This window comes from Lycorma delicatula, chromosome 9 (genome assembly GCF_047948215.1).
Source record: "Lycorma delicatula isolate Av1 chromosome 9, ASM4794821v1, whole genome shotgun sequence".
In the NCBI taxonomy this organism is placed as follows: domain Eukaryota; kingdom Metazoa; phylum Arthropoda; class Insecta; order Hemiptera; family Fulgoridae; genus Lycorma; species Lycorma delicatula.
The window spans coordinates 125638153-125665868 of record NC_134463.1 but is presented as its reverse complement, the minus strand read 5'-3'; the positions used below and the strand labels follow the sequence as shown (position 1 = coordinate 125665868).

Genomic DNA, 27716 nt, shown 5'->3' with positions numbered 1-27716 from the left:
CCATCGGTAGTGTTTTACACGTATTCTTTTGTACATGTTTACAGATTATTTTTCATCTAATATTATTTTAGTAATATGGAATTCAAATAGGACATAAATAAGTTGTAAGGCTTTTTACATACACAAAAGTGACCTTACTATTTAATCTGTACTTCTATAATTTTTTCATGATTTTTAAAAGTAATTTTCAGTTAATTAAAATCTGATTGTGATATCTAGCAATCTTAACAAAAAAAAATCATACTTACACATACACAACATCTCCAAACATTTCAAACAATAAACTTCTGTAATTACAATGAATTCTCGCACAGTTTTGACAAACTTTTCATTTATGAGACCTTCGCTATTTCGCAGTCTGAAATGCACTGATTTTCACAGTACAATGCACTACATAAGTTCAATAACTCAACCGGTCTTCATCAAATTTTCACACGCACAACTTCAGTTACACTACTACAGCATATCTAAGTTTCAATGAAAATGATGTACGCTAATGTATATAAGGAACTTAAATTTTGAGTGAATGATATTTTAGTACTTCTCGTACCTCAAAACATAAAGAAAATTCAATTTCAACCCCTCAAACCCGCCGTTTGACTGAAAATAATATACTTTTTTTTCAAAAAACTGTTAAAAAATTTTACACAGCTTTATTGTTACATAAGTTAATTATCAACAGATATATTCATTCATTTATCACAAGAGATCTTAATCATTATGAAATGAATTATTTCTCATTTTAAATAATTAATTACTTATTTATGTTTAATTTTCATGCGGTTCCATATTTCTAGGAAGTTGAAACAGAAACCGATTGCAAGTCACATGATACAAATCAACTTTAACCATCACCTCTCATAAAATCTTTAAACAATTTTTTTCAACACCGGTCACTGTAGAATCACAAAAATTAGTTAACCGGCTAGTTTTTTAGCCCTCCAATACTCCTTCATTCTTTCACTGTCCAACTTCCTTCTTTCTTTTGACTGCTTTCGATTACCGTATTCTTTCTTCTCCTTCTGGATCCCATTCAATTCTAAGATTTTTTTTGTAAGCAACCTTCTGTATTTTAAATCCGTCACATTTATGTTTGCTATCCTTAGGTCCCCTTTAATTTGCTTGAACCACTTAATACTCATTTTTTCACCATTACACTTGTCAAAAATTCTATTCGTAAGCCTGTTTAAATTCATTCTTGACAGATGTCTGTAAAATGCCAGTCTTAACTTAATGTGGTGCTTACGCATTTATTTCCCAGTAAAGTTTCTCGTTTTTCCTTAATTTCCAACCATCGTTAGTTTTTGTGGGCCCTAGGATTTTCCTTGTATCAGTCTTTCAGCAGGTTCCAATTTACCTATTCCCCTTTGTTCAGAGCTATGCGTTTGGCTCCATATAAAATTCCTGTTTGGATTACCGTTGTATAGTAACTGATCTTGCCCGTCCTTGTGATATGTTTCATATTATTATATGTTATTCGGTAGGCCATAGGATGTTAGAATTTACTGGTACTGACAATGTTTGTTCCCTTGTCCATTTCTTTTGGTCTGTTAACTTCACCCGAGTACCTAAATTTATTCGTATTTTTAATTTGTTTATTTGTATATAGTCGATTATATACTCTGAGAATGTTGATTCAAACCAAAATTACAAATAGAAGGCAATTAATATTTAATTGTGGAAAAATAAAATAAAAATATTAACCAATATGTAAAAATTACTTAAAATTTGTAAAATTTTAACTTGCAGGAAGGGTTTATAAGTACATATAAATTGTACAATAAAACATGAAACGATTACTAAAAGAATCAGGACATTCGTGAAAAACAAAAAGAACTTTTACTTTACTTGGCCATGCAATAATAATAATAACAAACAAAGAGATTAGTTAAAATTATAGTTTATATAAAAACATACACATAACAGTAATAATAATTATAATTTTAACCCCTCAATCAGATTAAATTTTTAATTTCTTAGGAGAAAAGTTGCCGATTGATATTTTCTCTGTTGATGTTTAAAAAAGTTTTACTTTGTTTAATTTTGGTGACATTAATATATACATAAAAAAATCTGTGTCTTAACTATCTCCTGTCTTAACTAGTAATCATATACACTAACTTCTAACTATTAACCATTAACAATTAATTTGGGTAGTTTATAAAAATCTGTGTCTTTAACTACTAATCATATACTAACTTACTGACTGTTAACCATTAGCAATTAATTTGGGTAGTTTATAAGCAAACTAACTGGTGGTGGATTTTTATGTATATTATATATGTTGCTATAATATATACTATACATATAGTATAAACTTATGTTGCCATAATATATTTAAATTTAGGTCATTAAGTTTAAGCTTAACTGTTGGTTAATTTATTTGTCGATCGACAAAGTATTCAAAGAATTAACTAAAATCTGATTGTTTGAGGTTAAGATAATTAGTTATTAATTATATGAGAAACAGTTTGAGGGGCGTTTTCTTTTTTCCCTTATTTGGATCATATTTTTTCTTTTTTTAAGTTGCTCACAGTAGAATCCTTTAATAAAGATAAAATGCAAGAACATCATCTTGTTCTTAACAGACTGACATCTTTATATAAACCGTTAACTTGGATTATTTCTCAGAGATATTTAAATTTATTAACTTTGTTTATTTTTCCACATTTTGAATTGAATTTTTGTTATTGGTTATCAGTAATGCTTTATTGAAGGAAATTTTGAACCCTACTTTATCTGCGATTTCTTTTATACCGTTTACTTGTTCTCCTACTGTGTGAGATTTTTTGAGAAAATTGCAGTGTCATTAGGAAAGTTTTGGCAATTAATTCAAATAACTTTCAACTTCCAACCCGGTTTTATTTCACGGTGTGTACCAATTTTTTTCATCTTTTTCTCCCGTTCTCTTAATTTTTCTAAGACACGGTTAAAAAGAATTAGCGATAAACTACCCCTTTGCTTTATTCCTATTTTTAATTTTACATTCTTCTGAGAATTTTCCCATGAACTTCTCTTATTATGATTCTATTAGTTATAATTGTACAAATTAAACGATTGTATTTGTTTCAGAATAATTAATGATATTTGAATCTATTTTGACCCAGATCCTATTATTGAAGTTGTTATATCGTATAGGCCAGTAATTCTTTCAAATATAACGTTCACTAGTTTAATCTACCAGTATATTTCAGTATTTATGGTATTATCAACCCCCAATGCAAGAATATTCTTTTGTTCAATTCTATTCTGATGAGGTGAATAAATTATTTCTACTGATATTATTATAAAAACGTTTTTGCTACTGTTAATAAACTTCGTTTTTCGTCTTCATAATTAAATTGTGCTTTAATTTATGTTACTTTTCACTGTGAATCACCTTCAGCCTATTGTTGTAGCTCAAAATTTTTACCTTTTATTCATTTTTAACGGTCAATTTAATGTATTTATGTTCTGGAATCGATCGATTCCAAATCTTTAGGAACATATTTTTCAAAAATGTTTATTAAGTGTAAATTCAGTAAAATTTTATAATTTTTTTAAATCTTTTTTTTTTTCATGTCACTTTATTACTACATTATCATTTTACTGTTCCCTCTTATCACAGATTGTATGGGTTTTATGTTTTTTCTAGATATTTAAATAATAACATAGAGTTACAACCGTTCTAACCCAGTAAACTAACCGTTTGTGAAACATTACATTGCCCTGTATCTTTACTCGCCTAGTAATTTTCAGAAGAGAATATTCTTCCATTTTTAAAGTATTTGTGTTCTTATTCTAGATTATATAGATAAATTATATTCCGATAAAAATTCAGTTGTTCTTACAACATATTGTAGAGATTGTTATTTGAGGACAAGGTTGAAACGGTTTGGGTGGCAAAGCATGAAGCAGTATGTGAAAGCTTCTAGAATGACTGGAAATGTTGAAACCATAAAATCATAAATTTATTTTTGATTAAGAACTCTCTGTGTAATATACTATGGAAATATGGCACTCGTAAGAATATAACTTGTGACAATTATAATATCTACTACTCTTTATTGTAATGAATTTTATAAATACATCTGCATTAAATTTAATTAACTTCATTATAACTCGGCATTTTTCAGTGTAAAAGCCACTTAAATGATAATATTGTTCTGGTCTTATGTTCCAGTTAGGGTGAATAGTAATAAGATTACAATTCAATGTTGAATTAACAGTAACCAGCATAAATGTTTGGTACTTGAGACTTGAGTACGTAACATCTATCAGGTACCATTATCTGTGCTCTGCTTTGCGGTGTACAGAGTACAATGTCAATGGATAACTGAATGTTTCCTGCCTTTGCAGGGAATAGTACATATCAGCAAACACAAATTCGCTCTGATTACAGAATATAAATGTATATATCTGTAGGAAATATTACACAATTATGGTCTTACAGATATTGCTATACATATTCTGCATATAATTAATTTCTTCAGCTGATATGTAAGAAGCATAAATATGTTGTAATATTTCAATAAGTGAGTGCGCGACGCGTACGCGTTCAACCGCGTCGGACACCGGCCGTCCTTCGATACGGGCTCAATTCGTTAATGTGGATACACGAATGATATAAGATGGGTGTTACTAATGTTAACACCCATATATATTTTTGTGCTGTTTCTTTACAGGTCCGACTACAGCAGTTCCATCAGCAGCAGTCCTCCCTGATATCCACCCAAAAGAAACATCTCATTTTTTCAAAATTGTACTTTTTATATTAAAATAATTTTTCTTTAAATTTTATTTATTTTCTAGTTTTAATAGTATTTATAAATTTAGATTTTTAATGAAAATACATAACTGCTTTAATAAAGTTTTTTTTTATATTTGTTTTAAGTTAAAAATATTTTTAAATGCACAATTTTAAATTGTTTTTTTATTTTATATTTTTTTAAAGAAATAACCTAATTTTATTATGTAAGGAATTTATTTCCATTAAGGGGATGTAATTTTTTATTTGTTTTAAGAATGATTTTTGAACATAGATTAATAATTAATTTTTATTTAACAATTACATTTTTTTAAATAATTAAACTTATTGTTATTATTATTCAATAAAGGGGGGATACTCCACCTTGGCCCTTTACCCCATCCAGCGAGCCACAGTCTACATTTTCTTCAGTTCATCGCTTCAGCATCAACAGCATCAGTCCTCCCGATTATCCACCGAGGGAAATACTCTTTTTTTTCAAAATTATAATTTTTTTAATATTTAGACTGTTCATTTAATTTTTCTTTTCACTAGAAGTTAATTTACATTTAACATTTTTATTTTAATTTTAATAAAAGCTCATTTTTAGTTATATTACTCTGATTTTTTAAGCGAATTAAAATTTAACAGTAAAATTAATTATAAAGTTTGCTCTTTTAAAGCTTTTTTTTAATTTAGATTTTTCAGATTAATTTAATTGGTTTCTTGAATTAGTGTAATTAATGAAAATCATTTAATTTCTTTTTAACTTTTACTATATACTTTTTCATTAAGGGGGGGTATAGTCCACCCTGGCCCTTATCCTCTCAGCGATCTTCAGTCATCAACTACATACTTCTGCAATATTATTTTGTTTTTATTATGTGTTTTGTTTGAATCAGGGCAAGCTCAAAATCGGTGAATTAAATCTGTAAATCAGATATTTATTTAAAGCGTATAATAAAATCTTTTATAATTTTTTCTTATTTTTAAATACGATTATTACGGGTATGAAATAATTTCAACTTGAATTATTTTAATATTTTCGGAATAAATCTATGTTTTTATACCTCTAATTATTTTCATGTTGTTTCATGAAAATGGATTATCGCCTATGATCGTAAAAAAAACAGCAAACCCTGATTTGAACTTTTAGTTTTAAGAAGGCATCATTATCCAGTTCGGCGGTACAGTGGCCTTCTTTGCAGTTCTTCAGCTTCGTATCCACCGGTGCCAAGTCTATACCGGCGGATACCTACAAGTCTGTACCTTGATATCCGGATGATTCATAAAAGCGCTGGTCGATCGTGTTTGAGGAATCAGAAGAAAGAAGACGAATCAACCTGGTTGTTATCGTGGGCTGCAATTGAAGGCCTCTACCACCACAGGGCAATAAAATTAAGGTAAGTACTACTATTATAATTTGGGGGGAGGGGACAGGCTGAGAAATATTATAGTATGTCAGTTAACCGTAATTTTTATTTTTTGTAAGAGAAGTTTTATCATTTTTAAAATAATTATATTTTATATCTTTGTATCTTATTCATCAAATTATTATAACAAATGTATAAATAAATTAAGTAAAAGAATAAAAATATTTCAATTTCTACAGAGATTTAATTCAATAAAACTGACTTACCCTTTATGTATCTACCCTTTAAATATTTTATACGTAATATGAACTTGATTAGTACTGAAAGTCATGATTATCATCATATCGATCAATATTTGCCACATCAGGTAAATTTTTATGATTTTTCTTTTTCTTATAAAATTGAACTATAATATTTAAATAAGTTTTATAAATTTTTGTAACATTATGTAAATATTTTTAATATGGAATTAAAAACAACCTTATGTTATCTATTTAACAATCATTCTAAATATTTAAGCATTATAATGTACAGTTTAGATAACAGGTGTGGTGTTGTTACTGTTAGTATAATCGATAGATTTTTTCATTCTTATGTAATCCAACGTATACTAATGAATGTGATGTTGTGTACAAGTTTTTAAAGCGTTTAATTTACGTATTGAAAATACTTTTTTAAGCAAAACAAAAAGGTTAATATTAATATATTATAATATACATCAGTGGCTGCTTGCGTATAGGCACTGTGGAACCACAGCATCCCCTATTTTCACTTTATATTATTAATAACATTTAACATAATGTCCCTTTTTCTTTAATTCCTTCTTTATACTCGTACAATATATAATCCTAACCTTAATGTCAGTAGCCATCCCCCACCCACAGTCCCACCCACAAATCTTTGTACGGAACTGTGCGCTTCACAGTTCCAGCAGCATAGTTTTGGCTGTTGTGCGCATGCACAGATAGGAAGCTGCACACAAGGCTGTGAGGAAGAGAGAGCATTGTTGCGGCCACAGCATTGTTGACCCTGGCGTCTGGTGGAAGGTAGTTTTTTTTTTTACTCCACGTGTGTATGGAACATTGCATGTTCCCTTTTCTTGTTTAGTCAGAGGAAGGAATATGAAAGCGGTTTAGCTGTTTTTTCTGTAGCGATCAGAAGATGGCGGAAAGCAAGGGCTCTTTGATCGCCAAATCTGTCCAAAAACACACTGGAAAGGTGAAAAAGAAGGTAGTTAGTAAAACCTAATTATGTATTTGTTTCTGTGAACCTAGAAATTAAAATTAAGCACCGTTGGACCATAATCTTTTTAAGCGGATACTTTATTAAATTATTATCTAATGATGCTAAAAAATATTATCTGTATTCACATTCTATTATTTATTCGGTTCAACAGAATACGGTTTTTAAGCGCACAAATCATATTCTTGAATGCGATAAAATGTAGAATTAGGTTATTATCCTGCTTTCAGCTATTCTATGATTCATTGTTTTTTTTATTTTACAGAAAACATTAACCCTACCTTGAAAAGGCCCAGAAAAAAATTTTCTGGAGCAGCACCCCCACCTAATTTTAGTTACAAGCTGCCACTGATAATTGTAAATGTATTATTAAATTAATAATTTTCATCAATACAAATAAATAATTAAATATTTTTACTTTTTAATAAATTTTTTAACATTTATTAATTTGCTACATTTTTTTAATTATAAAAATACTCTACATTAATCGCTATTATTAAAAGTATTTATAAAAAAAAGTTCTCAGAATATAAAGAACCAAATTAATTAATTAATCTTTTAGTAATCAAAAATTTTCTTTTAATTTATTATTAATCAAAAAATGAATAAAAAGTTATTAATAAACATAATTAAATATTAAAACACAAAAATTCCATTCTGTTCGATTTAAAATAATAAAGATAAAATGACGTGATAAAGAATACTATTTTATTTCTTTTTATTAAAATTACTTTCTTGAACCGTTAAGTTACAGTTTAACTATTAACTCTATTATAACGATTAACAATGTTCCTTTTAATTAAGTATTTTGGATAAACGGTCTTGTTTTCTTAGATCAATAAATAAATAGATACACAAGCTCTTTTCCACTCTTTTAAATAATAAAATTGAATTATAACATCGCTATAGAATAGCTATCGATTAGATAGTATGTATTTTCTTAATGCTACTGAATAAATAAATTTTTGTTACTAACGGTACATAAATAATACTAACATAGTTTATTTTATCTTTTGTTGCAGGTACGACAACGATTACTTACATAGGTTAAGAGTGAACAGCGTTAATGTGGCTTAACTATTTAGTTTTATAATAACGATTAAAGGGAGGACTACTTACTTCGTAACTGGTGCTCCTTTTCCAGTAGAATTAAGTTTCTTTTTCAGGTAATTATATATTCTTGTTTTGTTTTACAAACATGTGCATGTTAGACTAAATTTGCATGTTAGAATTAAGGAAAAATCGCGTTTCCCCAGTAGGCCCCTCAGTAGGTTGTAATTGTTTTTTAATTATGTTATGTGTTGTGTTTTTTTTACAGGTTCATTATATATTTTAAGTTAGAATTAATTATGTTAAGTCGCGTTCGCGTTCCATACCCCGTCCACAGTAGGCGCGATTATAAAGCAGGGTATTATTTTAATATTGTTTTTTTATTTATTTAAGATTAGATTAAGTACATGTTGTTAAGCCATGTTAACCTGATCGGAATTTTCTGAAGTACTGTTTTATTTATTATTATGTATATTTCAAGTACACCAAACTGTATTTTTATCAACCGCCTTGATATTTTTACTAATTTTGTTTCAGAATATTTGTTTCAGGTATAGATTATGTCATATTTTAACTAATCGATGTTGAAAAAAATTGTGTGATGAAGAATAAAAAATGAAAAATGGATTCCAAAAGAATTAAAATATTAATAACTTGTTAATCTATTTTATTATTTTTATACTAATTTTTCTGCAGATTGTTTCAAGTTTGTTTCAGCTACAGAAAATTGCGATATTTCAACTACTTACTGCTGGAACAACATACTAAAGTAACGCTTAGAAAATTGTGCATGTGATGAATATATAACAAAAAATAAGATGAAAAGGCTAATAAAATGATGATCAGATTAAGATTAACACAATCATCTAGATGATATGAGTGAGTATAATTTTAAGTTTAATTAGATTATAGAAAAACAACGTAAAACCTCATGATCAGATTTCTTTTACAAAATAACTGAAGGCGATTCTTTTTGTAAAAGACAAATTTTAATTTTTGACATCATAAATGGTAAAACATTTCATGGAATGCTGCATTTAAGTTTAAAGAGTTTTAGTAAAAATAAACAAGTATAATTAATTAGTCTTATTTATTATAAATAACACAAACTTGTGAAGATTTTTACTATATGGAACATTTTATATGTCTGAAGATGAATCGATGGCGCTGGTTTTAAATTGAATTTTTTCAATAATTATTTGTAAAGATTTTGCACAATACTATATTTTAGATGTTGTTGTTACCCTATTTTTAGTAGTAAAAGATTGCTGTATTCACTATAGAACATTATATTAATTATGTATGCATCTTAAATCTGCATTTGCCATCGTCTAGTACAAGTTTTATTTTATGTCATACTAAAGATGGGCTCTCTCTTTTTTTGTTTAGCTTTTGGAACCACCGTAAGGTATTACTTCAGGGGATGAATGAAGATGATATGTGCGAATGTAAATGAAATGACATTATAAATTGCTAATCTGAACAGAAGGCTGAGCAAATACTTTGGACGGTATAACAAACTTATACCAGACAGTATAAGTGGTTGTTAATGAGGTGTAGCAAAATTTGATTGGCATATTTTAAAATGAACTTACGAAGTAAAAAAAACCACGGGCTTTACATCTCTACTGTATATCTTGTGCAGAAAATTTAATACAAAGTACAGTAATACAAAGGGATTCATTCATCTATGCCGATTGGTATTCAAATGGTATAGTGTGAAAAACAAAATAATTTCAATTTTTTGTTTGCAAAATATCTGTAGTTAAAAAAAAGATGCTATTCAGTTCATTAATCTACCATTGACATTATTAAGACCTGTGCTTCATGGGCAGGATATACTCCTATTTTAAGACTTCAATCTGTGTTACTAGACGATAAAATTTCATCCACCTAGCATATAGAAAAAGTTAATACGATTTCTTCACCGGTCTTTGAAGATTAGAATCTATAACCGCCAAAGATGAAGGATTTTGTTTACAATTTGGATCTTACTAAATAAATTAACATATAACATATATACAGTTAAATAAACAATTTGTTAGGAGTTTTAATGGTAGTACTTTCACACTGAGGCACTACACAGTACTTGTAAAACTTTGAATTCATTTTAGACTTGGTAATTTTTGAAACATCTTAAAGACTCCACTAAACATCTGATTGTTTTATAAGGTGTGTTGTCATAGGAGAGGCAATGACAGTTTGAAGAGTTTTGGTGGAAAATTTTAATTACTTTATAAAAATGCAAAATAAGTCGTGTAAATGATCATTTATGTATAACATTTATATTTTAATAAAATAGACCGTGAGGCATAATATAAACTGGTTTCTCAAAAACAGTCAACTAGCCTATTAACATAGCCTTATTTGTTAATAATAGACTTGTGAATATTGTTACTATGTGGAACATTTTATGTGCCACAAGGTGAATCAAGTGTACTAGTTTTAAATTTAATTTTTTTTATTAGTTGTAAAGATTTTGCACAAGGGATTTTTATGCAGAGAAAACAGCATCACAACAATTTTTCTGTATGGCCATTTTAGTTCTCCTTTTTTCAAATCTGTTTTTAATATCTCTTTTCACTAAGCTACTCAGTTTATTTTAATAAGTGCACCGATTCAATATTCCTACAAATAAGTTTGGGGAAGAATACTAGTTGTACAAGTAGAAAGTTCTTCTCTTTTTCAGGAGATCTCTAGTTAAAAAAATAACCACCTGTTTACTAAGTTTGAAATTTCTCATAGGGTTTACTCGATTCGTTTTACAGGCATAAATTGCACTAAGAGAGACAAAACATTAAAATCAGAAACTCCAGCTATAGAATATCAGAACAACATACAGGAAAAACTAACAAGATAAAGAATAAAAAATTATAAATTATGAGGAAATGTTGTGGTGCAAGTAGAATGGTGGATAGAATTTATAATGAAAAACTCAAGCTACTGTGACATCTTAAAAAAAATGCAATGTTAGCTAAATAATTCAAGCAAAACGGAAAAGCAACAGACTTAGATGGGTAATTGGAGAAAGGTGATAATGTAAAAAATTATTTCAAATATAAACAGATGAAGTAAGTTCTGTGCTCCAAAATTGTTACTTTAAAGATAATTTTTAAACTTTTTACATTTTCATTTTACTTTAAACTTCATTTTTCATTTTAAACTTTTTTTATTTTCATTTAGATTAAAACAGAATTTGTATAAAGTGATAATTCTAGAAGAACTTTGTGAATTACACATTCTCCAAGCGATTATTTACTCTATTTTTTTTTAACCTCCAGGACCACCATTAGTTATTGTTTCAGAGGATGAGATGAATGACAAGTAGCGTGTGAAAATGTCATGCCTGACCGGGATTCAAACCAGAGACCTCCAAATGAAAGGCCAAGACACTACCATTCGCGCCATGGAGGCCGGCAAAGCGATTATTTACTTAAATGAAACTAACTTTACTAATAATAGCACGAGTATGATGGTTAGTACAATCTTTATAAAATTTTATGATTATTAAATTATATGTCTCTACAGACAAAAAACAATTACATTAACTAACTGGATTTTTCCTTCTTTTTTACCTGCAATCACCCGTGTAATTTTACTGTAAGTCACTATGAGCAGATAATATAACAAACACTACCTCCTTTCAGACATAACCACTCTGTAGTAAACTCCTCCATCTTGGAAAATCTACCAGGTTGTTGGATTCCCCTGGCAACAACAAAAATTAATTTTGTATTTTGCTCTTTCCCAAAATACATGAGGTAATAATAATAATTAATAATGAACTTTGAATTCTACATAGATTGTTTATTACTGTAATTTATTTTTTAAAAATTCATAATATATTGAGAAATTTTTCTTTTTTTTTTGCAGAATTTTAATTAACTGGATTATAATATTTTATACAATCAATTCAGTATTTCTTTATGAAGTTTATTTACACTAATCAAAGAATTCTTTTGTAATTTGATAATATATGCTACTGATTGTGAAGTGCAATATACTGCAGAACAATGATCGCATGAGAAAAAAAAAAGAATGGTGTAGACAAAGAAAACTTAAGAAGAAACACCCAAACATTAATATTTTTTGTTATTGACATCACACTTTGTATAAATATTATAAATAAAAGTAAGAAATATAATGTATTATAATAAAGAATCTATCAGTACGTAGAGACAAACATCTTTAGTTAAAAGTATATCTAAATAGATGTGTTCTTAGTTGAGGTCAGGTGGAATATATTGGCCAGTTCTTCAACATGATCATGATGGTTCGCATGTGACCAATGGATATTTTGCTGTGAAATGTTACAGGTAAACGGCTTTAGGCCACATATAAGCCTGTCTAGGTCTTCCATTTGTACGCAAGCTGCAGAGGCACCTGCTAAGGAGGATGGTCCAGTTGAATTCAGTAGTCAACGCCTGGGGAAGAAGATGGTGGATCTTATGGGGTATGGATCTGACACGGAGGTGTTGAAGGCAGTCAGGGCGGTTGATAAAGAAGTCAGGAAACTGACCCTGCTTGTAAAAGAAAACACCAAAACTAAGAAGGAGATTAAAGACATTGTCCTGAAGCTCCAGCAGAGTGTTGGTCATCGAGAGAGTCAACGAGGAGGAAGTAGTTGTCCTGTGCAAGAGATTCTGGCGGGAGGAGTGGTTTACTTGCATGAGTGAACCCAATGCCACCAGTGCTCTGGGGAGTGATGCGGTCCATGTGTTGGATGTTAACGGAAATAGTAGCGGGTACACTAAGGTGGTGTTTGGTACCTGCAAGGTACTTAGACAGTTAAGAGTCTGAAGGTAAGCTGAGAGCAAGTCTGGTTCTAGCAGAGAATACCAGGCCTGAGTTATTGCTTGGAGATGGGATGGAAATGAATGAGCGGCGTAGTTTCATCATGGTAGTAGATTCCACCAAGAGGGAAGACTCCGCAAAGCTTGAGTGTTATTGAGCATTGCTTAAGATTAACGCGGTGACAAAGCTTGACTTGGCAATGGTAATGCGATGGGTAAGTGACTTCGAGTATGTCGCAAGGAGAGCCAATTGGAGGTACTCTTTCTGGCTGATGGCAGATAGTGCTGCTAAGCAAACAGCCATGGGTGGAGACAAGGGTAGTGTTCAATGAGTGGATATGGTGCCTACCCAAAGTAGGACTCTAGTGGTTAGAGCAGAGGGTCATTCTTATGCAGTGGCCGTTGCGGAGCTTTGCTGGACAAACACAGAGTTAAAATCTGCTGGATCTGCCATAGGGTCTCCCACAGATCATCGGAGGAGCGCTGCTTTGTTGTGGCCGACCACCGGAAGCAGTGTTATAACTGTGCATGGGAGGGGCACCTGAGTAGGGATTGCAGTGAAGTTCAAGTAGCTTCACTGCAATCTTAAGTCTTTCAAGTAGCTCTGGAAGGTACAGTGCCTCCGCTTAACTAGGATGAAGTGGGAAGAGGGCTTCTCCCCTATGCCAGTATTGTGGGGTCGTTCACTACTGAGAACATGTTATGCTAGGCTGTCGCACCCAGTAGTGAATGAGTTTGGGGAGTTAATGGTCAGGAATGTAGTCCCTAAGATGCTTGCCTTGGAAGTAGCGTGGCAGGGTAAAACTCCCATTGTTGAGGCTATAGTGTGTGGAAGAGAGGCACAGGACGGCGAGTAGGAGTACCTTGCATGGGTCGTAGTTGATGTAGTGCTCCTTTTTGGTTGGGGCTTGTGTTTTAATGTTGTGTATTTCATTATTATTTATAGTATTGTATATATGTAGTCGAGCAAGATTAGTTTCTGTATGTATTAAGTGTATTGATTTTTATGTATATGCATGATGTTGCATCTTTGGTATTTATGCATGTATTTTGTGTATTTTATTAATCATGTTTTCATTCATGTATTATGTAGGTGAGTACTCAGGTCGGGGCTTATGTTGTATTGTGAATTTTATTGTCTTATTTTTGCATATTATGTGTTTGTGATAGTAGTTTTTAGTATATTATGTGCAATTCTCTAAAAAGGTATTTTCGGTCTTTATATGTAAGAAATTACTTTCAGGAGTATGTTAAGTAGTCTACACACACACACACACACACACACACACACATATATATATATATATATATATATATATAAACTCTTAAAATATATTGTGGTGCGTAAGATTGTTTCAGTGTATGAAATTGGACTGAGCAACTAATTTCAATTGTGTGGCCAATAATGTCAGTATGGCCGTTTTGCGTAGGTGGCGACCTCTCACTGGGTGGGGACTGACTAATGCTTCAAAAGTGGGTGGGTCCAGTCCTAGGTCAGTACAATTGCAAAAAGAAAATAGATCTGTGTTACTTTCAAAATCATAAAATCATTAGTTCGGAGCATCTGTGTAAACAGTTAAAACTGTGAATAATAGATACTCTTGTTTATATTAACTATCATAATTATTCAATAATTTTTCTTGAAAAGTGCATTTTTGAATAAAAAATTTGGTGATAAGATTAATGTTTTAAAGGGCTAAAAAAACACCTAAAACGTATTACCACCTTATTAAGTAATACAGTAATTAATCGTGAAAATTTTTACAAGTGAGTTTTAACAGTTCGAAAGTGGCCAAAATTTTAATAAAAATATTTGAAGTTAAAATGGGCTGAAAGCTTCAAAATAAATTGACTTGATAATTAACATGGGGGGAATGGATAATCGACCAAAGTTTCAGTTATAATTGCGAAATCATAGATCAATGAAATTATTCAAGAAGACAGACAAATTATAGAAAAATGTTTTGAGGGAATTAGTAAGACAAAATTAGTAAAGATAAACCACATAAGAATGTCCCTCTGCTCTAACCACTAGAGTCCTATTTTGGGTTGGCACCATATCCGTTTGTAGAACACTACCCTTGTCTCCACCCAGAGCTGTTTGCTTAGCAGCTCTATCTGGCACCAGCCGGAAAGAGTACCTCTGATCAGCTCTCCTTGCGACATACTTGGCAACCTTCTGAGGAGGCATTTACCCACCCTATTGATTGCCAAGTCAAGCTTTGTCACCACGTTAATCTTAAGCAATGCTCGATAACACTCGAGCTTTGCAGTCTTCTCCCTTTGAGGAATCTATAACCACGACAAAACTACACTGCTCATTCATCTCTATCCCATCACCAAGCAATACCTCAGACCTGGTATTCTCTGCTAGAACCAGACTTGCTCTCAGCTTACCTTCAGACTCTATCTAACTGTCTAATTACTCTGCAGGCATCAAACACCCCCTTGGAATTGATTTTTAGACAAAAATGGATCAAAAGAATAATTTTCATTTGATCGTACAATAAAATGCAAAAATTCATTCAAATGTACGTTGAACTACCACTGTAAAACACGAGTGAGATTTGATTACAGCTTACCAATAGAATTAAATAAACCAGATTTCACATATGTAGGGAAATTAAACATTATCCAATTGACAGAGGTTTATTACATTTATTAATTTTATAATAAAGCGAAGGAAAAATAGTCAAGATAGTATGAGCTAGATTAAAAACTTAAAGAACTACACCTTCAGAATTTTTAACTAAGTATAAACTGGTGATAGCAAGACATCCTGGTGCTTCATTGCTGTTGGTAGGCTTGATGAAGATAATCTGCTGAAGACAATGTTGACCGGCGAAATATCATGGTGAGAATGGCTGCCTTGGTAGAGGGTATCCTCAAAACCAAGATTGCACAGAAATTATTGCACAAGGGCTAGCCTTCATATGTCAGATGGTGAGGGGACAGCCTGTACAAGGAGGTGGTTGGGGGCTCCCTTGGGGTCGTCACTACTGTCAACGTGTACAGGACTCTCCAACCCATCGGCTTGGGACTGACAATGACCTGATCTATACTGTTGCTGACATTGGATGTACACAGCGACCCCCTCCTCTTATTGTGGTGCTGTAAATCGAACCCTGGACCCCTACTATACTGGTCGCTCCACACGTGAATAGACGTAGAGAGAAAGAAGTTCCACTGTGAACGGAGGCTACATTATCGTTGATAATGTGTTCTGCCAAAGCATGCATGGTGGGCAGGATAGGGATAGCCTACGCATGGAGGTGGTTAGGGGCCATAGGGTCGCTGCCACTGGTGATATGTGTAAGACTCCCAACACCGCCCTGTATGTATAAACTGGAAGTCAACAGGATTTCTTTTTGAAATTTATAAAAGAACTTTTACATATATTTGTGAAATCCATCTACTAGACTATTATAATTATTAGGAGAGATTTCCAAATTAAATTATGGATTGTAAATTACATCCAGGGTAGATTCTTACCACAATATATTTGTGTCTAAATGTAAGGTGAGGTACAGAAAACAAAGAAAAAATGGGATAATAAAGACCAAAAAAAAGAATGATATGAAATAAAAATTGGGACAAACATAAGGACATAACTTATTACAAAAAAACAAGATTTTACAAAAAATGAAGAAATAAAATTAACAGAGGAAATAATTTTAATCAAGAAAGCGACTTCAAATACAAATATGTCTAAAGAAAATTACATATCTTACATTCACATTTGAAATTTTTTCCACTTAACTTTAGCAACGTAACTGATAAGCACAATGAACACTTTTCTTAGGATGTGTCAGAGATGGAAACATGCTTCCAGGGAAAATGGTCTAAAAATGCTTGCCGATTACTGCTGGGGAATGAAAAGAGTTGTTCCTGAGGATGATTCAGAAGAAAACTAAAGAAAAACAGATATTAGGTAAGGTAATATCATACTTTAAGATGTATAATTCATTAATCAGGTTTTCTTTAAATTTGCGTTACTAAATACCCTGGCCTTCGATTTAATTTTGGTTTGCAGATATGAAATCGCACACAGTACTATTCACCTTATTAAGTGCATATAATTGGAATATAACTTTTTTTTTAGAATGGTGGGAATCGGCAAATTGTTGATTATTTGTTTTAATTTGTGCCGACTTCAAAAAAATAAATTTATGTTTAAATTGAACATTATTGTTTTTTTTTTTTGAATTTTTTGATTGTTTATTTTATACAACCACTAGAAGAGGGGGGTGTATGTATTAAAATGATTTATAGAAGTAAATTTGATGTATAATCAGTCTGTAACACTTTTATTGAATGCTATGAGAGAAATTATTTGAATTGCACAAAAAACAACGGTATTAAAACCATTTTTCTGTAGTGTAATTCATGGTAATATTTAAACCAAATGTACAACTTTTTTTTTATGATTAAATAATCATTACAAAATAAAATAAAAAATAAATTAATAATAAATACTGAATTAAGGTGATCGATATCTATTATTAAGTTTCACAATATTAAGATATAATTTATTCTGATAAAAAATTATTAACTTTTGTCGCTCTTATGCTAAGGGGTTTAATATATATATATTTTTTTTTTTTTTTTGCAGCCGTGTTTGCCATGATTTCAGCTTTTGTTGTTCATTAACTTTACAGAGGAATTTGAAACAATGAGAATGAAATTTTCACCAGATTACAGTTAAATTATTTAATATTTAATATGTTCTTGTACGAGACAAGTGGACCGTTCTACGATCATAAGTAAGTACAATGTTACTTACATTTAGTAGAAAAAAAAATGTTTTATTTTTCAGTAAAATTTTTTAACAGTATTGCAAAAGTGAAAGCTTCTCTTTGAAACCCTTCTCGATCTTGGAGATCTGTTAAAAATAAATAAGTAGTCTCTTCATGTTTTGTGTAAAATAGTGGTACACTAGAAACATAATTCTTATTAGTGCAATTTTTTTTTCTGCCTGGCATTACAAAGAGATGTCCAAGATTGCCATCAGTTTTAGTGGAAATTCTTGTTAGATTTATTAGTCCTTTTTCATCTTTATCTTAATTGAAATCTTGCAGCTATGTACGACTCTATATGTTTTTATAATAATTATGAATTTGTAGTTTTCAAAATTCCAAAAGAATCTCTTCAAACTTCAAATAAATTGAAACTATAAATATGCACAAAAGAACAACGATAACGTATTGTATCTCAAATTAACAAGTATTTATTTCTGGTTTGTAAAATATAACTTTTCAAATAGAAGATTTTTTGTTATGACATACCATAATTTATTTTCCACCTGTCTGATGGCGTGGCTTAGACCCGGTCTAAATTAACCCTCCCATTGCCAAGCTTTCGACACCTTTATTTTACCAAACAGAGTATTTTGACTACCCCAGTACTACTTTGTGATTTAGTGTAATATTTGTTTTTAGATTCTGTTATTTTCAACGAATAGCTTTATTTAGTTATGAAATACAGTTTTTCAAATAATTAAAAGTATTAAAAACTGAATGTAGAAGCAAAGTACAATAAATTTTATATCATTCACAAGAGAAATTCAATAATGGACACCTGTAAAATTAAAAATGTATACGTTTTGGCTGTCATTGCAGTAAACTAGTGCTTTGCCTCAAAATAACATTTTTGAACTGTTCGTTCAGGTACATTTTTGCATAACATGCGCTTCACAATAACAGTTTCTTCTTTGTATATATTACAAACAAGTTTCTTGCACATTACACAATAGAATCGTGTTTTACTATCTTCATTTCTCTTGCAATCTTGACAGCACTGTGATGGTAACTTGGAACTTTCAGGTTGGATTACTGCTGTCGGAATTTCAGTACCGCATGCTTTCAGTGCGTCTTTTACTTCCTTATTAAGACTGTTGATATTTCTAGCTCTTTCCTCCATGTTGCCTTTGCCAAGAACAAATGCCAGCTCAGTCATGAAAAGTTTCCATCGGCTCCGATTATTCTCCTGCCATTCAGGAAATGTTTGTGTGTACAGAATTTATGCATTCAGTGCTGAAATATCTACCATCTCCATGAAAAGTGTTAGTGGCCACCCCCTGGTTCCTCTAACACGGCTGTATTCTCTTGTCATTTTGTCTCCATTTTCTACGGCACCTTTAGTTTTGTTGCAACAGAGTATTATTTCAGATTTGTATTCACTTCCTTCACCCTTCACTTGCCTCTCATGATGCTGAGTAGAGAGTAAGATTACCGACTTACCCCTTTTTGGAACACGGAAAACTAGTACAAGTAAATTTAAAGTTTTTCTTAACTTTAAGGTAGAAATCTTTTTTATACCTTACTTTTTTTTTTTTTTTTCTTAAACACCCCCAACATCCCCGGCCTCCGCCGTTAGGCTATGCGCAGGAATGTCGGAGTGTCGTGGCAGTCGACTGCCCCCCTGTCTTGCCTTTTCTTTGGCGTCCCATCGGGGTCCTCTCAGTTTCATCAAGATGCAGCAGCCCTCCCTTCTGGACGACCACTACATCCCTCCACTTAGAGGCTGCCCTTCCCGTCCCTACACTAGGTTGCCGGCTACGCATTGCGCGAAGCCGGCAAACCGCCACGTCCCCCTCTCACACCTGAGGGTCCCAAATGCATCATCGGAGCACCCCAACTGACCTTCATTCTTGCATATGAAGGAGCCAAAGCGTCCTCTGCATCCTTTTATCCCTTACTTAGCACCGGTGAAATCTACCTCCACCTTTCGGCATGCCAAAAGGTTTTTTTTCACTAATGGATCACTTCTGACTAATAATTAGGTATTTTTTATGTTTGTAAACGAATTTTATAATTTTTAAATTCAGGAATTAACATTATTTTTTATTATACCATTCATTATTTTCAATAATTTTGTTACAAATTCAATAACTTGATAATAAATGTAATCGATTTAACCTAATGGATAAATTTAAAAATAATACATAATACTTTCGAAAAAGAAAAAAGACATTAATGTTTAATTAAAAACAAAAAATTATGTACAGTTAATAAATCAAACAAATCAGGACATAGATAATTTGAATTCTCAATACGTTCAAATTTTTGAACATTCAGTATATTATTATTAACTAACATTATAATAGAACACTAAAATAAATTATGGAAAACGATAAATACTCAATGTCATTTATATATTTTTATTGTGGAAGTTGAATAAATTGCATAGAAATACAACAGCAAGCAACAGCAGAATATTTTTAAATGGCCAGAATCATAATTAATAGACTATTAACAAAATATTTATTTTTAACAAATGAAAAGTTATGAGAAATTTTGCTAATTTTTTTATGTATCATTACTTTACAATTTATTACTCCAAAATTTAACTGTAGTAATCTTCTTGAATCAGAAGATTCAAGTCTTCTGAGACAGCTAGTATAGTACAATCTCTACTAGAAAAACACCATAACAGGATGCAGGTGGATTGGAGCAATAAGAGAGGATCTTAAGGAAACTGTCTTACACCAGAAGACACCACATTAAGATAAAATTAAACAAGAAAATCAAAAACAAAGACGCCTGCTTCACACTCGCCAGAAAAACATACAACACGAACATTTTTAACACAAGAAAGGGCACAAAGAACAGAACTTATTAAAAAGTAACAAAATTCTTCTACATCCATAATGTTTTCTCTTCCATATTCAGTGGTCCATCTACAATATTTCTACTACATTTCATTATTTTTGTTTTGCTCTTGTTATGTTCATGTGTAAAACTTCTTCCAAATCGTTCATTGTTTCTTCTAAATCTTTTTTACTCTCGGCCATAATTACCATGTCATCAACAAATCGTAGCATCTTTATGTTTTCACCTTGTACTGTTACTCCGGATCTAAATTGTTCTTTAATATTATTTACTGCTAGTTCTATGTAAAGATTAAAAAGTAACAGGAATAGGGAAGATCCTTGTCGAACTCCCTTTTTTATTACAGCTTCTTTCTTATGTTCTTCAATTATTACTGTTGTTGTTTGGTTCCTATAAATGTTAGCAATTTTTCTTCTATCTCTGTAATTGAAACCTAAATTTTTTCAAATGCAGAACATTTTATTCCAGTTTACGTTATCAAATGCGTTTTCCAAGTCTATAAATGCCACGTATGCAGGTTTGTTTTTCTTTAATCTTCCTTCTACTGTTAATCTGTATGCTAAAATTGCTTCCCTTGTCCCTATACTTTTCCTGAAACCAAACTGGTTTTCTGCTAACACTGCTTCCACTCTCCTTTCAATTCTTATGCACAGAATTCTAGTTAAGATTTTTGATGCATGACTAGTTAAGCTAATTTTACTGTATTCTTCACGTTTATCTGCTCCTGCTTTCTTCGTTATCATAACTATAACACACATTTTGGAATCTAACGGAAAAGAGATGCGATGTATATAAAGTATATAATATAATATTATTATTTACTCATCAGAATACAAGATTTAATTAACTCATTTAAATAAACTTTCTTGGATGCTAAAGTAACATCTTGAAACTTCAAAGCCAAGAGGAAAAATGATCTGTCATTAACGGTGAGCCCTTATGGTGTAAGCCATACTGGTGGATTGAATGTACAAGAATCTGTCAATTCATTCAACTACAGCCAACAAGTCTATTTTTTGTGAAGGTAGATACTTTCGATGGCTAAATTCTTGCTTGTGACCATAACGGTGTATAGACATCGACCACAATTGTAATCGCGCAGCTAAAATAAGAGTTGTTACAGTAAATTAGTCTAGTCATAAAAGGGGAGTCCCTGACTTCGTTTAACTTTATTTTATTTTACCAATTATAAGGCCAAATTTGGTATTTTAAATCGATGCAAGAGTAGTCTACATACATTTGACTAAGGGACTAATAGCCCTATCTACGCTATTATCTATTTTATACCTAAATATAAGTTTTAAATATTTAGCTTTAACAGTAAATTGACTGCTAACTAAGATTACAATTAGCAACAGTTCCAAAGACCAGACTGCAGGTCTCTATGCCATCATTAGGTAGCCTAAAGAGGTAGCAGAAGAAAAATTAGTTAAAAAAAAAAAAATTGATTCATTAAATTTTAATCTCCCTCATCTAGAATTGAAAACGATTTGTTTGTTTACGTCACTCGTATGAAAGGCAATATTCTGTTCATACATTTTGTAAATTAAGCATAGTAAACGATATTTGCTCATTAAAGCACAATAATTTTTTGATTTATTTATAACTGGAAAATAACTGATGTGATTTTTTTTTGTTGCAAAACCCAGAAATACATACATATATATATTTATATATATATGACAAATATCAGTACACAGGATCAAAATACTGTTTAGATTTTTATCTGGAACCGATCAGAATAGATTACATAATTGTAAATTTCTATGTTTGAGTTCATTGTTCAAAGAACTTTTATTCTGTTAATCCACATATCGATTACATTCATTGTAATTTTCCTTATATTATATAAGACTTTTTTAATATTTTATCAAAAATGTATTCATAATCGATCGTTAGAATTGAAGTAATATACTCGTGCTTTTAATGAACCACCGTAACACATAATGTGTTTTTTTTTACTCCATTCTTTCTATATTCTCCTGAAGACGGGTGTAACAGGTGAAAACCTTTCGATATATTTTACTGATACGAGATTGTAGATTGCTGTTATTATTAGATAATTTTTTTATTTCTTTTTTCAGGGAAAAAGGATGGATATCAGATGTGGAAGAAATTTATAAATCATAAAGATTTATTATAATTAAAATTGTAATATTATCGTAATGTATAAGTCGTTTCTACTATGTTATAAGCCTGTAATCTGATAATGTATCGTAGACATAAACATTGTTAGGCTGTTCTTATCAAGGTTTTGCCACGGTTTCCCTTGATACAAGAGGGCAAATGCCGGAACAGTTCATTTAGTTTTCCGTGGAATTTAATCTTTGATATCTTTATTCTCAGCTAAAATAATAAAAATGAATATTTATTTATAATTTTACATTTTGTAATTTTTTTTTCATTACCTGCTTTAATACCGAATTTATGTGAACCCATTAACCACTATAAGTTGAAATTTAGCTCAAATACTTTTTACTTCCTTTACTTCGTACAAGGAAGTAAAACGGATTAATTTTCTATCGGCTAGATGGCGCTCTGCGGTATTACAGCAACCGTGTCCGTGCTGCATTATACATCGGTTTCAAAACAAGCGGAATGGAAATGGAGGGCTGATCGCACGGCCACCAAGGAACCTAAACCCCCATTAGATTTATTTTTGGGAGGGCATGTAAAAATCATTATTCGGAGAAAATCCGCGACATCAACCATCTACAGAAGAGGGTTGTTGCAATGCGACGGTAGCATACATTACACTCGACATCCTGACGAGTACGTGAGAAGAGCCGGATTACCGTCTGGATATTTGCAGAGCAACGAATGGTACATATATCGAAGTACACCAAGAAAAACTGCAGAATCTACCCGTTAAGAGTAGACACTAATGTACAGTAAGTAAGTTATACTACCTTAAATATAATGCCGTTTAAATCGTACTTGAAATCAAACAGTTCTTATATAAACACTCTATGGTTTGCATAATTTTTCCATACGCAACAGACATCCACACGTGGATCTAACTTACGAAGGATATCTCTACAGTAAATATTAAAGTAAAATTTTAAGCGATTCAACGGAACATTTTGGCTGATAGGTTATATATAGTAAATACAATTCGATGCTGTGTTAATAAATTGTACTAAATCGCCCGAGGTTGTGTTTTTTTCTTAGTATTAATACAATTTTTAACCGATTTTAATTTTTTTTTTAAATTTAATTAAATATTTTGTGACACTCATTGTCATGAATTTATCACGGTTATGTATTTATCATGATTTCCCTTGATCTATCCAGGAAAATCTTGAGCGGTTCTTTTACTTTCCCGTCTAAATAACGCTATACAACTCGCCCGGTATTACAATATTGAAAAAGCTGCTTCAGAAGACCTTGTATTTTTCTCAAACGTCTGTATAAGTGTATATTTATTTATACATATATTCAAATATTAATCCTTAGGCCTTTTTTTTAAAAAACTTGCTTAAATCAAAATATGAATTTATATAGCAATATGTGAATTTTTGTTTTGTACCGGTAAATGATTCGTGTGATTTAGTAAATTAAAAATTCTGATGTATCCCCACATCTACATTTACGAACGGTAACATTTGTTAAGAAGTAAACGTATTTAATATTTAATAAAAATTAAAAATTGTAATTATGTAGTAACGTATTTCTTCATTTGCGCGCGCGGGTGTGCGTGCGTGCGAACTCTTGCATTACTGATAAAGACATATACACATATAGTTTTATCAAGCTGTAACATTAGATTTTATTAAATAATAGAAAGCTTCATCAACAACCTCTTGTAAATAAATTTGTACCTTCAAAACTAGATTGAACTAACATACAATCAAGTTTTGAAGGTACAAATTTATTTACTGTAATACATAATTTGTGCTAGATTTAAAAAAATTCAGATTATAATAAAAGCGAAGTGTTTAAAAAAAAATTAAATATAAATAAAATAAATGTAATAAGTAAATTTTTTATAATAATAAATGCTTTAATAGAAAAACAATACTTCGATAGGCAATGATAAAAAATAAGACAATAATATAATAAAATTGTATCGTTCATATGCTGTGAGAGGTAATTATTTTTTGTTTAATTTTTTTGGGATGACGCATAAGTAAAACCAACTGTCAGTCTGACTAATGCGTAGACAGGAGCGGGGAGAGGGGTGGTCAAACAATGCAGGTGGCTAACTTCACTCTGATTGGCTACCCTCGGACAGTACTGGTCACGCGATGGTACAACAATTCAAATCAACCGTAAATGTGCGTACGTGTTTGTATTGCGGTCGAATAACAAAGTTAATATCCCTAATATATTTCTTATATAGACGTTCGATATAAATTAAATTAAATCAAGATTTGTCGATCATTTTATATCTCTATTATTACATTTTATTTAAAATAATAATTAATCTCCCTTAATTTTAATAATTTTTTTAAAAATATTACGATTAAATTTATCCGTTTTGTAAAGTAATTTCTTATCGGATCTAACTTCTCCAGGGCGCTTTCAATTTCCATCCTCCACGATATTTATGCAAAATCGTAGTTCTGTTAAATATTATAAGGAATAAATATAGCCAAATCAAATTTAATTCGAATCTCTGGCATATTTTTATATGTATGTATATCGATTCTATGAAATTATTTCGTAAGTACAAAAATTATATTTCTCACTGTAACAGGAGAGTAATCCCGTCTAAATTTTTTAAACGTTCAAGTTGATCGTCGCATCGAATTTACAAACTTTATTAAGACTTTTAGTGAAGAAATTATTTTATCATAAATGATGTTTTTAAAAAGGTAATTTTATAAAATGTAAACTATACATTTTATATTTGCGTATTTTTACTTTATATTTTAATTTGTGTAATTAAATATATATGTAACACACACAAGATGATTTAGGAGGAAAGAGAAATAATTTGGGAACCGATTTTAGAGCTTGAAATTAAGAAGAAGGGTTCGTACAAACATATGTCCGAAAACAGTTTGTAATCGAGTTACGGCTAGCATATTCTTTAAGAAGAATTACGAAGAAGCCGTTTCCCGTTAGATACTTTACTTAGCTAACATATGTTGTCGCGTAACAAGGTGCTAACCTACTGAAACGGAAATGATGTTCAGTCGTACAAATGACACCTTCACTTCCTTCACCTCAACGAAGGCTGTATATACCGAGCATCATTACTATCCGAGAAAGCAATTCTTATTGGTACCTCCTATACCAGAGACGGTTTATATCTATCACAATCGCAAGAAAGAATGCGAGAAATTAATGGATTCTTTCTTCAGGAAACGATGTATTATACACAGACTCCAGTTTGTGTGGAATTAAGTCTATATCAGATAGTTTTCTACCGATATAATTTATTGTTTCTTAAAAGCACTTTTACAAAATTAATAACAAAAGTTATCGTAATCATTTTTTTTCATAAAATGATCAACAGTTTTGTAAAAAAAAATCTAACTAGCGAGTTACAAATTAAACATTTTAATTGCATGAAAAATGCGTATTATTTTTACGAGTAAATCCAGTATAAACTTTTCTTTATACTTTTGTTAATGATTTTTTCTTTATAAATTAAAAAATTATTTTTTTTATGAGTGAAAAAAGTCATGGAAAAGGGCAAAAAGAGGCTTGATATTTGCCCCAATAGTAGTAAACTAAAAAAAAAATGTACCGCTGTCTATCTACTTTTGAAGTATTGTGTCGGGTTACATGAAAACAGTCTGATTTCATTAAAGTGGATTTGTTCTTCTTTTTTTTTAGTATCTTTGTGAATAAAAAAATGAAAATTAATTACAATATCTTAAAAAATAATAATCTTTATAATTGTACAATTTAATTAAAAAGATGTAGTGGCATGAACTTGATCGATATTATTTTTTCAAAAAATTATTTTTCTAAGTTAAAAACGCAATAATATTTTATAAATTGCAAATCTTACACGATAATTGAAATCGGTAAAACTAGAAATTAATTTATCACCGCATCGATGGCACAGCCGTAGTTATCTTTTATACCGAAGATCTGTGGTTCGATTCTCGGCTTGGATCTAGAAAGTGTGAAACTGATTAATGGCGACTAAAGATTTAAAATAATTGTTTTTACACATTACCACGTTCTCTGCCACGCACGTTATTTCTCTGTCGCTTCAAACAACGTCCGAACAACAAACCTGCAAAATAAATTATAAAATTAGCGCGCCAACTAAAATGTATTGCCTACACTGTACTGTTTCTCCTCTCATAATAACAACCGACAGTATAGCATTAATGTTTTACAGATTTGAAAACTTTTAATTTTACAAAATAATAATTGAAACCAAATTTTCGCTTAAACCTATGTATACAAAGTTAACAAAGGAACGTAACCAACGTTGAACTGTAATGTTAAGTTTTCAGTTATTTCCTTTTACCTAATATTCAATTTACGGATATAATTTACACTCACGCATATTTTATGTCCAAGAGCAAAAAAAAACTAGAGCGCCCGTTCATCTTTTTTACTAAATATTGCTACAATAACTTAGACCATATCGTCTTTAGTAACTAATCACAGAGAAAAAAAAATAGGGGATCATTTGTTTTAATATAGATAAGAAATATTAATGAGTACATAAGGGGGTTATGATATAAAAGTGTTATTTCTAAATTTATCTCAGCAAGCCGACTACCGTATTTCACAGTAGAGCCCAGCCCGTCGATAATACAAAAAAGCGCGCGAACACAAACGTGCAAACACGTGTAATCGATTTGTCACCTCGGTAACGCAATAGAGAAACTGACTATACTGAAAGTCACGGGTAATTAATACTTCTGCACGTAACGTATCAACTAATCACCTCGCCAGTCGCCGAGGTGGAGTAGTAATGTCTTCCCTTTTATCCGAAAGGTCCCGGGTT

General features: G+C 31.0%; 1 protein-coding gene across 8 annotated transcripts in view; it reads right to left on the bottom strand.

Moving 5' to 3' along the window:
* LOC142330041 (uncharacterized) overlaps window positions 1–27716 on the bottom strand; it is an 80161-nt gene that overhangs the window by 36103 nt on the left and 16342 nt on the right. For 4 of the 8 annotated variants that reach the window (XM_075375061.1, XM_075375053.1, XM_075375054.1 and 1 more), the window contains one exon: window positions 11967–12099. The exons of the other annotated variants lie outside the window; for them this stretch is intronic. The gene's annotated coding sequence lies outside the window, so the exon portion shown is untranslated. The remainder of the gene's footprint in view (window positions 1–11966; window positions 12100–27716) is intronic. 8 annotated transcript variants of the gene reach the window in all.